Here is a 16479-nt window from a genome sequence, read left to right on the forward strand (position 1 = left end):
GTTTGTGCGGGGAGAAGGGTGCAACAATGAATGAATGGAATTCCAAAATCTCTGTAGATGTTCATTGAAATGAAAAATAAACTAAATTAAAAAAATAATTTAAAAAAAAAGTAGAGGGTTCAGGAAAGCGAAGGCGATCTTCACCAACATGGGTCAACAGGGTGGGTGACTGCAGCTGGGGATGGGAGCACAGCACAGGTCTGGACGACAGCACAGGATCGGAGGGGGTTGGTTACTAATGAGGTATCACCAACTTGATTGCACCTAACAACAGTACCAAGGCAGTTGCTCTGCTGAAAATTTGTTTGCGGTTGAATGCTTAAAAATTGATCATTCTCATGAAGTGAAAGTTTAGACGGTACAGAGTTGTTTTTCCTCCTTTACTCTCTCTGCTTTCGAGCCCCCTAGAACCCTAGGTTCTCCTCTAGAACCTTTTCTCATACTTTTACCTCCTGTTCCAAGGCTCTTTCTAGGTCCTCCAGCCATCAAGTCAAGTACGTCTTATAGCAACCTTTGGATTGTGCACAGATCTGAGCTTGACCCTAGCCTATGCCAGCCTCATCATTTCTGACACATGTGAGCTCATTGCTGCGGTCACTGTGATAAGCTGTCTGCTTGAGGGTCTTTATCTCACCCTTCATATTCTAACCGTGATGTTCCTTTCCAAAGAATAGCCTCTCAGCAACATGCCAAAGTATGCAGTTGTTGTTGTTGTTATGTGCCATCAAGTCGCTTGCAACTCATAGCAACCCTATGTACAGCTCTAAATGCTGTTCTATCCTGTGCCAACCTAGCCATCTCAAACACACTTATTGCCACCGCTCCAGTCACAGAATTGATCCATCTCATCGAAGATCTTCCTCTGCTTTACCATCCCTCCACTCTGCCAAACATGATGTCCCTCTCTAAGGACCAGTCCCTCCTTGCAACGTGCCCAAAATATGTCAGACAAAGCTTCAGAATCCTTGACTGCAAGAAGCATTCTGGCTTCACCTTCTCCAGGACAAACCTGTTTGTTCTCCTAGCAGTCCATGGTATATTCAACACTCTTCTCCAGCACCACAGCTCAAAGCCATCAATTCTCTTTCTATCAACCCTATTCACTGTCCAACTCTCTGATGCATAGCACGTAATTGCCAAGACCATAGCCTGGATCAGGCGCACCTTAGTCTCCATTATGACGTTGTTGCTCTTCAGTACTCTTGAGAGGTCCCTCACAGCTGACTTTCCCAGTGCAGTTCTTCTTTAGATTTCCTGGATGCTGTTACCAAGAGTGTTGATTGTGGAGCCAAGTAAACTAAAACTGTTAACTATCTCAATCTCTTCACCATCCATACTGATGCTGCCAATTGGCCCAGTGGTGAGAATCTTTGTTTGCTTGATGTTGAGCTTCAGTCCATATAGGAGGCTGTTGATCTTCTGCAGCAAGCGCTTCAGGTCCTCCTCAGTTTCAGCAAGCAGGGTTGTGTCATCTGCATAACGCAGATTGTTAATAGACATAATAATAATTCCATCAATCCTGATGCCACAATTCTCCTCATACAGCCCAGCCTCTCGGATAATCTGCTCTGCATACATGTTGAAAAGGTATGGAGACAGAATACATCCCTGATGGACCCATTTCTTGATTATGAACCATCCAGTGTCTCCTTGCTCTGTTCTGATGACTGCCTTGCTTTATAAATCAATTACGGTTGATCCACGCCTTCTATTACCCAACTCCTCAAGTGTCCATTAGGTATGTATGTCTTCATGTTTTGATCTGACCCTTGGTCAAAAGTTATCTCTGAAACTCAGTAATTTTAATAATGTTATATATCTCACCTACTGTTTTATATGTAATGTTCAAATTCTTGGGATTAGGCAAGGTCTAGTTTGTTAGTAAATTCATTCCTGTAAAAGTGACTTCAGTTACAAATAGGACCTAGTTTTATCTCATTTGTTTTTATAGCTGTAGCTTGCTGATTTTTGTCTTTTCAATGGTCATGAAATAAGTTTAAATGTTTTCCTGTAATGGAACTGTGTAAGAATGTTTATGAGAAGGAGAACCTTTCAAAAGTAGAATTGTAACTGAAGGAACAAAATGGAAAGGCTTGATTACAAGAAATTTGACCTTAATTTGATTCCATTTACCTCATCCCCATTTTGGAATAGAACATTAAGGCAGTCTTCTCTGGTTTTCTTTGAATATTTAAACTATTCTTTCATGTGCATTGCCATGGAATAAGGTCAGGAAATAGAGCCCATGTAAGGTGCTTTTAATGCTTTAATGAATTCATGCTGCTTTTTGTGAATTTGCTGAGTTGTTTGTGTCTTATTTTCCAGTGACAAAAATACACTCAGTTCTGAACCTTGCCCTGTATTTCTGTTTCCTACCAGATAATATGTGTGGAATTTTTTTGTTGTTGTTAAACATATTTTAAACATCATCTTAAGTGATACAGCTTTTTCTTTTTCCTTTTTCTAAAATTGTCCCCTCAGGAAAGAGATAGTCAAATAGATGTTTTTGTATTTCAATTTATGTGTTGTTTGGTGCCGTTGAGTAGACATAGTGACCCTGTTGAATGACAGTTTTGAATCCTGCCCTGTGCTGTTCCATCATTACCATCTCTGATACACTTGAGCCCACTGCAGCAGTCACCGTGTCAGTCCATCTTGATGAGGGCCCTTCCTCTCCTTCGCTGACCCTCCCATCTTCCCAAGCATCATGTCCCTTCCAAGGAATAGCCTCTCCTAGTAACATGTCCAAAGTATAAGAGACGAAGCAAGTACCTATTATATGTCGATGGCTCTGTTAGGTTGTAAAGTTGTATTTTTAAGAAAGCACGTTCTTCTGCCTCAAGCATTCCATTTCTAGCTGAGAAGGAACATACATGTTTCCTGAATATATTGTGTTTTGGATTTTTTCATTCCTTTTTCTGTATCCAGTATCTTACAAGCCACTTACTTCCACTATACTTTGTTTCATCATCTTCTTAATTATCTTATTTTCAGTGTTAGCATTGAATATTCTTAAATATTCACAAGGCCTTTGTGATTTGATTAACAGTCAGTTGGGACCAAGAGCCTCTTGTTTAAAGCACTTGGACTCTGGAAGGATTAACAGTTGGTTGGGGGCTGGGAGCCTCTTAATTAAAACAGTTGGGACCCTCTCCAAATTATTGAGGAGCAATGATGTCAGTTTGAGGACTAAAGTATGTTTGATTTAGGGCGTTCCTTTCACTTGCTTTGCATCTGAGAGCTGGAGATTGAATAAGGATGATGAGGAAAAATTGATGCCTTTGAACTGTGTTGTTGGAGGTGTTGTATGGCCTAGCCTATGGACTGCAGGAGGAGGATGGGCACTCTCCTCCCATGCAATCAATTGCCTCTGAAAACCAGCCAGAGGGTCAGCCATGGGCCGGCTCCGACTCTATGTTACACAACAAAAACAATACCCCTTACACTGACAAAAGAACAAATATGTCTTGGAGAGGGTGCAGCCAGTGTGCTCTTTGTGGGAAAAGATGATCAGGCTTCACCTCACTTCAGATATGTTGCTAAGAGAGGCAATTCTTTGGAGAAGGACATCATGCTTGGAAAGGTGGAGGGATGGCAATAGGAGACCCTCAACCAAGTATTGACGCAGTGACTGCTACAGTGGACTCTAGTGTGTCAAGATGAATAAGGAAGGCACAGCATAGGACAGAGGTCAGATCTGTCATTCAGAGGGTCGCTGGGAGTTCTGCTCAACTCAGTGACACATAACAACAAATATTCACATTATAGTCTTCCCACAAGTGAAAGTAATTTTCCTTCCTCAGAACTTGCCTGTTCAGGAAAGGAGCTTGCCTGTCACTTAGCACATTGAAAGTGCAAAGGTTCCCTTTAGGGGAAGAAGAATGTTAGAGCAAGGTGCATAGAAGTGTCTTACAATTGGGGCAGTAAGGCCTCTTCTCTCTTCTCGCAGCTTGTTTGTCGGAGATGGTGACTGGATTATGTTGACATCTGTCTAGCTGAGTTCAAGCACTGAACTTCTAAAGTCAAAGTTCATCTTCCATGTGGAGATCTGTTTGCTATCTTTGCTTCCTGATGCTACAGTTTTAATGTTGGCTTAATTCCAGAAAGCGCAGGAAAGGGACAAAGAACCAGCACCTTGTTGCATAAGCAGTTCAGAGCAAGCATTGCTGTGGAAGTAGGGCAGGAGCATCACATTCCCATACAAGTGGAAACATTGTATCATTGTTTCCCCAAGATACAAGGTAAACAATGAAAACAGCAGGAACAGTATTTACCTTTATGCTTACTTTTCAAGTAGATAACAAGTGATTTATTTGCAGCTCACATGTGTAATGACCTAGAAAGTGATCTTTGTTTGGCATTAAGACCTTAAATTACAACCAACAGAGAGACCTGAGGAACTAAGGTCCTTCTAAGTCACAGTCTCCTCCCGTGCAATTTACTGCCCCTGAAAACCCACTGGAGGGCCAGCTATGGGTCAGCCTTGACTCAACAGCACACAAAAACAAAACAAGGAATACTAATGGCCTAGTGGTAAAGTTATGCAGTGCCAAACCAAAGGCAGAGTTGTAGCCCACCAGCTGCTTAACAGGACAATGATGGGCAGTCTTCCCCGTGCGCTGTACAGCCTCCAAAAAACCCACTGGCAGTCAGCTCTGAGCCAGTGCAAACTCAATGGCTCACAGCAACAGGGAACTAATAGGGAGCTCTGAGGTCCTTCGGAAGAGTGCTGCTAGCCTTGAACTTCCTTGGCAGTTCCTCCTAGGGAGGAAAACAGGCACTCGCCTACGTGATTTGCAGCCTGGAAGGTCAGCTATGAGCCAATTCTGACTCTGGCAATGAATTTGAGATTTTTCATGTGAAGGAGCTAATACATAACTCCAGTGACTTAGTGGTAAGGAATTAGGCTGCCAACCTAAAGGTATCAGTTTGAATCCACCAGTAGTTCATGGGAGAAAGGTGGACAATTCCTCCTGTATTTACAGCCTCTCAAACTTACTGGAGGGTCACCTGTTAATCAATTCTGACTCAGTGGTACACAACAACAATAAATAACTAGAATCACCAAATGTGAATATAGGAAGGAATCATAGAGGATTGTGTTGTTATGTGGCACTGAGTCAACTGTGACTCTTAGCGACCCTGTGAACAACAGCTCTCAATCCTGCCCTGTCCTGTGCCATCCTCATCACTGCTGATACACTTGAGCTCGCTGTTACAGTCACTAAGTGAGCCCACCCTGTGGAGCATCTTCCTCTCTTACGCTGACCCTCCACCTTTCCAAGCATTATGTCTTCCAAGGACTGGCCCCTGCAAACAACAGGCCCATAATTTTGTGAGAAGGACCATCATCATTCCTTGCCTCTGAGGAGAGCTCTGGCTGCACCTTCTCCAGGATGTGTCTGGCTGTTCTTTTAGCAGTCCATGGGATATTAGGTACTCTTCGCCAACACCAAAACTCAAAGGCATCAATTTTTGTTCTGTCATCCTTACTCACTGTTCAGCTGTCAGAGGTATAGCAAGTGATTGTAAGCATGGTGTTGACATGACTTGGATCAAGCACACTTTAGAAATCCTTGCTCTTAGGCACCTTGGAGAGATCTTTAACAGCAGCTCTTCTTCCCCAGAGCAACTCATCCATTGATTTCTTAACTGCTGCTACCGAAGGTGTTGATTGTGGATCCAACTAAGGCGAAATCGTTGGCAAGTGACTTCTTGACTCAGTGGTGAAGATTTTTTTTTTTCTTGATGTGGAGATGTAATCTGTATTGAAGACCATATTCTTTGATCTTCTGCAGCAAGGGTTTCGGGTCTTCACTGCCAGTGAGCAAGTTTGTGTCATCTGCATAACACAGGTTTGTGATGAATCTTCCTCTGATCCTGATGGCACTTTCTTCCTCATAAAGTCCACCTTCTTGAATGATTTGCTAAACACAGGTTGAACAAGTTTGGAGAAAAGATTTAGCTCTAACATTTTTCTTGATTTGAAGCTATGAGGTAATATTTTTTGATAATTTCTGCCTTCTGTTGGACCACATATTTTGGGAATAGGAACAAATACAGATCCCTTCCAGTCATTTGGCCAGGTAGTTGTCTTCCTTATTTCTTGGCACAGACTAGTGAGCACATCCAGGGCTGCAGCTATTTACTTCTTTATTACAACTTGAGGCTTAAAATTCTTCAGATCCTTCAGCTTGAAAAATGTCAAGCCTGTTATTCTATTTTGGATTTCTAATTCCAGATCTTTGCACATTTGGGTATAATATTTTGGTTTTTGAGTCACCCTTGAAATCTTCTGATTTTTCTCCTCTTGAATTATTTCTTTTTGCTCTAGCCTCTTTATGTTCAAAAGCAAGTTTCCGAGTCTCTTCTGACATTCTCTTTTGTCTTTCTTTCCTGTCCTTTTGATAGCCTTGTGTTTTCTTCATGGATGATACCCTTAATATCATCCCACAACTCTTCTGATGTTTAGAACACTAAATCTATTCTTCAGATCATCTCTAAATTCAGATGTGATAAACTCAAGATTGTACCTTGATGCTTTTAGTTTTCTTTACCTTCACTTTTATCTTACATATGAGCAATTGATGGTCTGTTCCCCAGACAGCCTCTGGCCTCGTTCTAACAGATGATTCTGAGCTTCAGCACCATCTCTTTTTACCAATGCAGTTGGTTTGATTTCTGCTCATTCCATCTGTTGAGGTCTAAGTGCATACTCACTGTTTTTTTAAAAAAAGGCATTTGCAACTTACAAACCTTTGATTGTATAAAATTGTATCATATATTCTCCAGCCTCATTTTTTATCATGAAGGCCATATTGTATTTTCCAGCTTCTAAGCCTCCTTTGTTGCCAACTTTTAAATTCCAATCACCAGTTATTAATGCGGCTTGATTGCATTTTGGATTCATTTCAGACAGCAGAAATTGATAGTAAACTTTGATTTCCTCATCTTTGGTTTACTGGTTGGTGCATGAATTTGAATAACAGTCATATTTGCTGGTCTACCTTGTATCCATGTGCACATTATCTTAGCCCCTCACTGACAGTATTGTACTGCAGGACAGGTCTTGAATTTCATTTTTCCAATGATAAACACAACACCATTTCTTTTCAGCTTGTTCTTAGACTAGTAGACCCCATAACTTTCTGATCCAGTATGATCAATACCAGTGCATTACAGCTCACTTAATGCCTAAGATATTGATCTCCATGCATTCAGTTTCGTTTGTTTTTTGGGTGGGTTTTTTTTTCCAGTTTCATTTTTGACAGCTCCCAGTTCTCCTACACTTGTGCTTCATACATCCCATATTCCAATTAGTAGCAGGTGTTTACAGCCTTTTAATTTATTTTGTGTTGTGCCACATCAACAAATGTCTTTCATGTCGTGAATGCTATACTCTAACCGTGTCCTTACAGTAGACTCTACTGTAAAGAAGTAGGTCTTCCCCAGTCTTGACTTCCACTCCAAAGGCCTCATCTTTGGGAACTTTTACCAGATAACATTCTGATTTTCATCAGACAACATTCATAGATTTTCAAGGGCCCATTGTTCCTGAATGGACGGCCAGTCCTGCTCACTGGGCTTTTTTAGTCTGGAAGCACCACCTCAGCTTGTCCCTCATGGATGACCCTGCTGTTATTTAAAATGCTGGTGGCATGACTTCTGCCTGGTACGACAAACTGAGTGTTGACGTGAGTTAGTGAGCAACATTGAGGAGGTTGTAATGATCTAAAAAAGAAAGTGGTGCCCTCTTTTGTTTCCTTCATCCTGACATATATTTGAGGAGAAAAGCCAAAGCCAAGGCCATTTGTCAGTCACAGTTCAAAGCAGGAGAGAGGGGAACTTGGTCATGGCGGTCCTAAGGCAGCTTTACCAACACACACTCTTCTCTCCAGGTGCACTCCTGGCTGCTGGGTTCCAACTACCAACTGTTTTGTGAACTGTCTGATACTTTAACTGCTGTACCATTGTTGTTGTTGAGTCATGTATGACTCATAGCGACGCTATGAACAACAGGATCTTTACACTGTGTTACCTGTGTCATCCTCACACTTCATGACAACTAGAGCCCATTGCGGCACTCACTGTGTCACTCCATCTGGTCAGGGCTCTTCCTCTACTTCACCGACACTTCCACCCTTCCCAGTATCATGTCCTTTTCCAAGGAATATCCTCTCCTAGCAACAGACCCAAAGTATCTGAGGCAGAGCCTCATCATTTGTGCCTCCAAAGAGCACTCTGGCCGCGCCTTCTCCAAGACATATCTGTTTGTTCTTTTGGCCATCCATGGGATGTTCAGTGTTAATCTCCAACACCACAACTCAAAGGCATCAATTCTTCTGTCATTCTTATTTATTGTCCAGCTCTCAGCTGTATAGTAAGTGATTGGAAAGACCATGGCTGAATCAGATGCACCTTAGTCCTCAAACTGACATCGTTACTCCTCAGTTATCTGGAGAGCTCCCTCACGCATTCCCACTGCAGTGCATCTCCTGATTTCCTGACTTCTGGTACCAAGGGTGTTAAATGTGGATCCAAGTAAGATGAAGTTTTGACAGTTTCAATCTCCTCTCCATCTATCATGATGTCAGTGGCAAGCATCTTGTTTTCTTGACATTGAGATGGAATCCATACTGAAGGTGGCATTCCTTGATCTTCTGCAATGAGTGGTTTAAGTCCCATTTTGAGCAAGCAAGCTTGTGTCATCTCCATAATGCAGATTATTGATGAGTTTCCCTCCAGTCCTGATGCCAGATACCTCTTCATAGAATCCGTCTTCTCGAATAATTTGCTCAGCATCAGACTGAATTGGTATGGAGAGAGACTATAACCCTGACACACCCCCTTCTTAATTTTAACCCATGCAGTGCTCCCCTGCTCTTTTTGCCCAGCAACCTTCTGGGCCAGGTGTAGGTTTCGCATGAGCACAATTGAGTGCTCTGGGATTCCCATTCTCAATGTCAGCCGCAACTTGTTATAATCCACTCAGGCAAATGCCTTTGCATAGTCAAGAAAGCACAAATAGATATTCTTCTGGTATTCTTTCCTTTCAGCCAGGATCCATCCATCTGACATCAGCAATGATATCCCTAGGGCCATGGTCTCTTGTGTCAATCAGCTCTTTTTGGTACAGTGATTCTGTGTATTCTCATCATCTTCTTTTGATGTTTTCTGGGTCGTTGAATATATTGCCCATAGCATCTTTCAGTATTTTGATTCGAGGTTTAAATTTGTTTTTCAGTTCTCTCAGCTTGAGAAATGCAGAGTGAATTCTTCCCTTTTTATTCTCCACAATTCCAGCTCTCTGCACATTCCATTATAATATGTTTTGCTTTGCTCTCTTGAGCTGCCCTTTGAAATCTTTTGTTCAGCTCTTTTCCTTCAGCTTGTTTTCCCTTTGTTTTGGCTTCTTGATGCTCCAGAAAACTCATAAGCCTGGAAAACTCCTGAGAAAGCTCCTGAAAACCCTCTGAAAAGCACCACTAGCACACCTTTATTTGAGTGCAATGCAGCCTATGTTGGAATTTCAAGAATTCACTTTTTAAATTAGAATTCATGTAAAAATATTAGGGTTCATTCAGATTTCTAAAATTGATTTTAGAAATTTTATTCAGTTTTCACTTAAAAAGAAGAAAGAAGTATGGCAGAGCTGACAGGGTAAAGAACAGGAGTGCAGATGACAACTAAAGTTGAGATCTCAGTTACAATGAGAACATTCCAATACAGCTCTTGGTAACCTTGGAATCATGTTTGAGGTTATGGTACAAGAGTCTCCTGCCAACTGCTATTTTATCATTTATTTGTATCATGTATTAATTTGAAGATAATATCTATAACCAACTAGAAAGAAACCAAATTTATACTAATTATATCAGTGGGCCCTTAGCAAAGATCCTGTGTTGTTGTTTTAATGTCACTGAGGCCAGACTGACTCATAGTGGACCCTCTAGCAGGTTTTCAGAGACTTTAAAGCAAACGGGAGGAGATTGCCCAGTACTTCAAGGGAGAAAACCGGGCAATCTCTCCCCTGCATTTTGCTGCCTCTAAAAACCCATTTTTAATATGTCATTTATATGAAGTGGCTTTTTAAAATTAAAAAGGCTAATAAGATTTTAATTAGAAATTATTAGACTCTTAAAATAATTATATATTTTATATTAATTGTTCTAAAATATTTTGTTGCTGTTTGTTGTTATATGCCGTCAAGTTGCTTGCGACTCATAGTGATCCTATGCACAACAGTCCTAAACCCTGCTCTGTCCTGTGCCAACCTTATTGTCTCTGACACACTCACTCTCATTACCCCAGTCACTGAATCAATCCATCTCATTGAGGGTCTTCCTCTCTTGCACTGTCCCTCTCCAAGGACTTGTCCCTCCTTGCAGTATGCCCAAAGTATGTCAGACAAAGCCTCAGAATCCTTGCTTCCAAGGAGCAGCCTGGTTTCACCCTCTCTAGGACAAACCTGTTTGTTCTCCTAGGTGTCCATGGTATATTCAATACTCTTCTCCAAAACCACAGCTCAAAGGCATCAACACTCCTTCTGTCATTCCTAGTCATTGTCTAATGTATAGCAAGTAAGTGTAAAGACTGTGGCCTGGATCAGGCACACCTTAGTCTTCACACTGACATCATTGCTTTTCAGTACTCTGGAGAGGTCCCTGACTGCCGACTTTCCCAATGCCTTTTTTTAGGAATTTAAGAAATGTTACACTTGACTTTTTAGTTGTAGAATATTCATTTGTTTGTTGTCATATTTTAATCTGTAAGGATGCTGTCTCCAGTATATGGATTTCCTGTGAGTTTATTGGACTGCCTGTCCCCTGGCTCTTTGTCACAGTTTGATCTGTTGTGCATTGGGTTCTTATGGGTTGGTACTGGACACTACAGATAAAATGTGAATGTGATTTGGATCTTTGAATTCTTCTTTCATAGAGAATGACCTTATGCTTCTGGTAGACAACTGTGCTGAGGGCAGATCACCCTAAATCTTTAAGATGATTGTGCCCCTTTGATGGCTGACATACTTCAGCAGGCCCACTTTTCTTGTGGAGAGTGGCATTTTTTAGGAACGTTCCAAGCCTCCCTCTCCTGATATGTCCTGAGCTCATTTTCCACTTGCTCTCTTTTCCTTTGTGTCCGTTAGTTTACCCAGAACCGTGCTAGCTCGTGGGCCCCTAAAGTTTAGGCTTCTGCCAGTAGTTACCAGTGGGAGATTTGTCCAAAATGAGCTGGCCTGTCTTTGCCCAAAACAGAGCTCGTATTTTTTTTTAATGTTTATTTTTGCATATGTTGGTTGGAGTTTGTGGTATCTACCAATTGTAGCTTCCAAATGTAGATTGTTTTACAACTCAGAATCTACCACCAAATAAACCTGTCTGTGGGCCTGAGGAGCCCCGGTGGTGTAATGTGCCAGGTGTTGGGCCTCAAAGGTCCACAGGCTGATCCACCCATGGCTCTGCATGGGGAGGGTGGCCACTCTCCTCCAGTGAAGAGACACAGAGTTGGAAAACCTGGCGGAGGGCTGCTATGAGTGGGAGCCAGTCCACTGGCAGTGGAGAAACGATTCCTTCTCTTAAATGGCTTCTGGGTGTGTGTGTTATTAACACTGTGAAACTAATTCAAGAATATGCATGTGTTGCTACTGATTACTGTGCTTTGATTTGCCCACCTCTGTCTTCAAATGATAAATAAGTTTTGGGGTCAGTTGGCAGCATAAATTCAGTAACTTCAGATTTAATGAAGTTTCAGCAAAATTTCTATTTAATGAATGATGTTTTGGTCGTGGCTGGGGGCGGCAGGGCGGAGAAATTCAACCAAAACAACAAACCAGTTAGCAATTCTTGGCAAAGTGACGTGGTTTTGCTTGTCTGAATTTGCCCTTGAGTTGCCGCTGCTTCCATGTTGTTTCTTTACTTTTAAGGCTATATGAGAAGGAGAGACGGTTTTCGCATTGCTTGTTTCTGCCCAGGCTTTTAAATTGTCACCTTCCATTCATGTTGTGGACTTTGCACACAAAACCTCTCTGGATGTGTAAGCTATTTGGGACTGAGGAGGCCTGAGAGAAAGGGAACAAATTGTGCTTGCATTCATCCAGCTTATCTGCCCCAAGGTTGCTTCAGGCGAATGAGTCACATAGTGTCAGTTTACATCTTCATGTTTTTAAGAGTGCTTTGTCTGCATAAGTTAAGTCCATGTAGAAGACTTTTCTCCCTTAGAACCATCAATTATTGACTCTGATCAATTATTTATTTCCTCGTTTTTATTCTTGCGACTTTGTTGTGCATGTCATATTTTTATCTTCCTTGCTCACTTGATGGGTGAGGTTTTTCTTCCATATCTAACTTTTTTTTTTTGTATTAAGAGATCAAGTTTTGATTTTTTTTAAATTTAATTCACTTTATTTGTTATACAAAATCCACTATGTGGTGGTCACAGCTGGAGCCTGGGTCCTTTGCACAGAGGCTCTGGTGTGACTCTTTACAAGATAGTAAATTCCTGGCAGGGAGACATGAGGAATACAGTCTCTTTCCAGAGATCTGGGGTCACGTAGCTGTAGGTGTTGGAGGTGGCATCAAAGGTGGCCTTGGCCAAGTTACCCAGGGTAACCCCTGGCTGAGGTATAGCAGTCATGAATTCTAGCCATCATCATCAGCTTCTTGGGCACAGGGGCCAAGATGATTCCAGTGCCTCAGGGTGCAGGGATCAGACACACCAACACTTCTGATTTCTTATAAAATTGTGCCTTGAAAAAATTCTCATTGAATAGTTTAAAAATTTGATTTACTTTTGTTCCACATTAATATATAGAAAATAGACCTAAATGTTTAGAAATATTAACCTTATTAGTTATAATCACTACCCAGTGTTAGAAAGTATTTTTAATACACAGGAGTACTAAAATAAAGGAACAGCATAATGTTGGGGTTTACATTCCAAAAATTGGAAAAAATTCAAATACAGACTAAGTAAATTTATAATAATAAAGTATGTAATTCCTTTAATGAGTATTTGCATTATTTAATTATAGGAATAATCATGTCTGTAGCCAGAAATGCCTAGAGCCCAATTTGTATTAACAAGAATAAATCTCAGAGGAGGATTTGATGTGAGCCCAGGCCTGTTCAAGACCCTTTCATATAGAGCAGTAGCTCTGGTAACACAGAGGATAATGTGTGGGACTGCTAATTGAAAGGGCAGGAGTTCAAATCCACCAGCAGCTAAGAGGGAGAAAGATAGGTTGTCTTCTCCCATTAGATTGAGAAGATTTTCAGAAACCTGATAGGGGGTTACTGGGAGCAGCAAGTGACATGATGGCAGAGGATTTGGCTTTTTGCAATGTAAACTAAAGAGTAGTACTGTTAAGGAAAAATACAAGGTGAGCCACATATATAGTTTTATTTTCAGAGTAATCATATTTTTAAAAGTTTTTTAAAATGTGAATATACTTTTCAGATGATCTCTTCTATGACATTGGCCTAACCAAATGTTTAGAGTGAGTTCATATAACTCAGCATTTTCCCCCCATATCCTCTGCATGCATCACTACTCCTCAATAATAGGGAAAGCTCCCTAATTGCAGATTTTCCCAGTGCATTGTGGCTTCTTATTTCCCAACTGCTTGTACCAGGGGTGTTAATTGTGTATCCAAGCAAGATGAAGCTGTTGACAGTTTCAGTCTCCTCTCAGTTCATCATGACACTGCTTATTGGTCCAATGGTAAGGCTCTTTGTTTTCTTTATATTGAGACACAATCCATACTGAAGGCTGCATTCCTTGATCTTGTGCAACAAGTGCTTCAAGTCCTCCTCACTTTTAGAAGGCAAGGTTGTTATCTGAATAATACAAGCTATTGATGAATCAATCTCCCTCCAATCCTTATGCCACACTCCTCTTCATCGGGTCCAAGTTCTCAGATAATTTGCTCAGCATATAGCTTGAACAGGTATGGAGTCAGAATACAACTCTCATGCACTCCCTTCTTATTTCCAAACCATGCATTGCTCCCCTGATCTGTTCATACAACAGCCTCCTGATCCAGGTATAGGTTCCGCATGAACACAATCAAGTGCTCTGGGATTCCCATTCTTTTCATTGTCAGGACAACTTGTCATGATCCGCACAAACATCTTTGCATAGTCAAAGTACAAAATTACATTCTTCTGGTGTTCCTTACTTTCAGCCAGTATCCATCTGACATCAGCAATGACATCCCTGGTACCACCAACTCTTCTGAATCTTTTTAAATTGTTTTTATTTTAGTAGCATCTGATGTTTCACTTCATCAGAGAGCCATGAAGGGGTATTATATCTGAGATTGAGACTGTGCCTTTTATAAAATGTAGATTTACTTTTGTTAGCCTATTGCTCTGAATTGTTTATTTATAATCTTTCCTCAAAATTTTTTGTTTCTTCAAGTTTTGGTTAAACCTAATTTGAAAGTTTGCTGGAAATTCTTCAACAGTACAGAGTCAACATGCCAAATAACTTTGATACAGTGTACATATTTGGAATGCTATTTTGCCACAAGAGGCTGGAGACTTGGGTCACACTAACTTTCCTGCTTTTAAAAGGCAGCATGCACCCACATCAGCGCTGTGAGAGGTGACTGTGGTGTGCCACTGTTTCTTTGTGATGGTTGATAGAGATCCAGAAACTCTCATAGGGTGGATGTACAGCTGAGATACAGCAGGTACTTCCTTCTGACTGTGATCTCAATTGTGCTTCTGACCCGCACAAATGGGATATATACCTTCAAAATTCTGGACTTTTTTCTTCTCTTGAGTTTTTCTTTCCCGGGAGCCTTCTTTTTTTTTTTTTTTTCAGACTCTGAATTTTTTATATTTTTTAAATTTCATTTATTGTTGCACACCCCTCCCCCAGTTTGCTTTTCTGTTTAACAAGTTAAAAAAAATCCTCTTTCACTGTTATGCAATCCTCCACCCCACCCCAACCCCCCAACCCCCTCCAATATGCAGGTTTCATTCTGGACTCTTGTCATGACAATAATACCTAATCATATATTCCTCCTAAACAGTACTCTCCCTCATCTGTTTCAATGCAGTATACATTATTTATCCCCTCTTAGTTTTCCCCACAACTCTGATATCAGTCCCACTTTACAACAGTTGCACTATGCAGTATTTGTCCTTTTGTGACTGAGATATTTCACTCAGCATAATGTCCTCTAGGGTCACCCATTTTGTGTAATATTTCATAAGTTCCTTGTTTTTCAGTGAAACATATTATTCCACTGTGTGAATATACCAGAGTTTCTCTGTCCATCCATTTGTTGGTGGACACTTGGGTTGTTTCCAGTTCTTTGTGTTATAAACAAAGTCACAGTAAACGTGGGTGTGCATATATCCGCTTGGATGTCAGTTATGGTCTCTTTGGGGTATATTCCCGGTAGTGGAATTGCTGGGTCAAATATACTGGTATCTCTGTTTGCAACTTTTTGAGAAAGTGCCATACCGCCTTCCACAGTGGTTTCACCATTTTACACTTCCACCAACAGTGAATAAGGGTTCCAGCTTCTCCCCAACTTCGCCAGCATTTGTTGTTTGCTGTTCTGTTAAATTTTGCTATTCTGACTGGGATGAGATGGTATCTCATAGTTGTTTGTACCGGAAGCCTTCTAATGTATCCTGGAAAATCAGCATATTGAAATGCTATTGGGGGAGGCAAAGAAGGAAGAGACAAAAATAGCACTGTTTACTTATTAAGTGCTTCCAAAAGCAATGTTGTTGTTAGGTGCATAGAGTCTACTACAACCCATAGCAGTTTTGTGAACAATCGATCCTTGCCCTATCCTGTGACAGCTCACTGTCTCCAACATGCCTATTGTTACAGTGGCTGTGTCAGTCTGTCTTGGTGTGGGTCTTCCTCTCTTTCTCTGACTCTTCACCTTTCCCAGCATGATGTCTTTGTCCAAGGACTGGCCCTTCCTCACAGCATACTCCAAGTATATCCAGATGACACCAAGCCTTCTGCCGTTCGCTTGATTCTGACACCGGGCAACCCTCCAGCAGGGTTCTGAGGCTGTGAATCTTTTTTAAAAAAAAATTTATTATTTGTGTGTGTCTGTGTGTGTGTACCGTCAAATCAGATCTGACTGGTACAGGAGGAGATTGTCCCTCCTTCTCCAGCAAAGCATCTGGTGGATTTGAACTGCACACCTCTGGGATTGCAGTGCAGCTTCTTGCCACTAGGCCACCAGAGCTCTCCAAGGCTGTGAATCTTAAAGGGAGGTGAATCCTTCGTCTTTCTCTTGTGGAGCAGTGGGTGGATTTGAACTGATTAGAAATCCCACTAAGAAAATTATCCCGTTGCTTAAATTAGGAAGGCAGATCCAAACTAAGCATTGTGTAATAGGTCCCTTTACCCCTCAGAGCAGAGCCAGGGAAGTGAATGGCAATTTCTATACTTAGCTTCTCTTTTTCAGAGAGAAATAGTTGAAAGCTAGTTCCCTGCTCT

General features: G+C 41.2%; 1 protein-coding gene across 1 annotated transcript in view; it reads left to right on the forward strand.

Moving 5' to 3' along the window:
- The window catches only part of CNST (consortin, connexin sorting protein), a 121414-nt gene that overhangs the window by 27562 nt on the left and 77373 nt on the right, over positions 1–16479 (forward strand). Inside the window, exon 2 of the mRNA XM_006897740.1 lies at positions 13949–13955. The gene's annotated coding sequence lies outside the window, so the exon portion shown is untranslated. The remainder of the gene's footprint in view (positions 1–13948; positions 13956–16479) is intronic.

This window comes from Elephantulus edwardii, unplaced genomic scaffold (assembly GCF_000299155.1).
Source record: "Elephantulus edwardii isolate Elephantulus edwardi_28Jun2011 unplaced genomic scaffold, EleEdw1.0 scaffold00214, whole genome shotgun sequence".
Taxonomy (NCBI): Eukaryota; Metazoa; Chordata; class Mammalia; order Macroscelidea; family Macroscelididae; genus Elephantulus; species Elephantulus edwardii.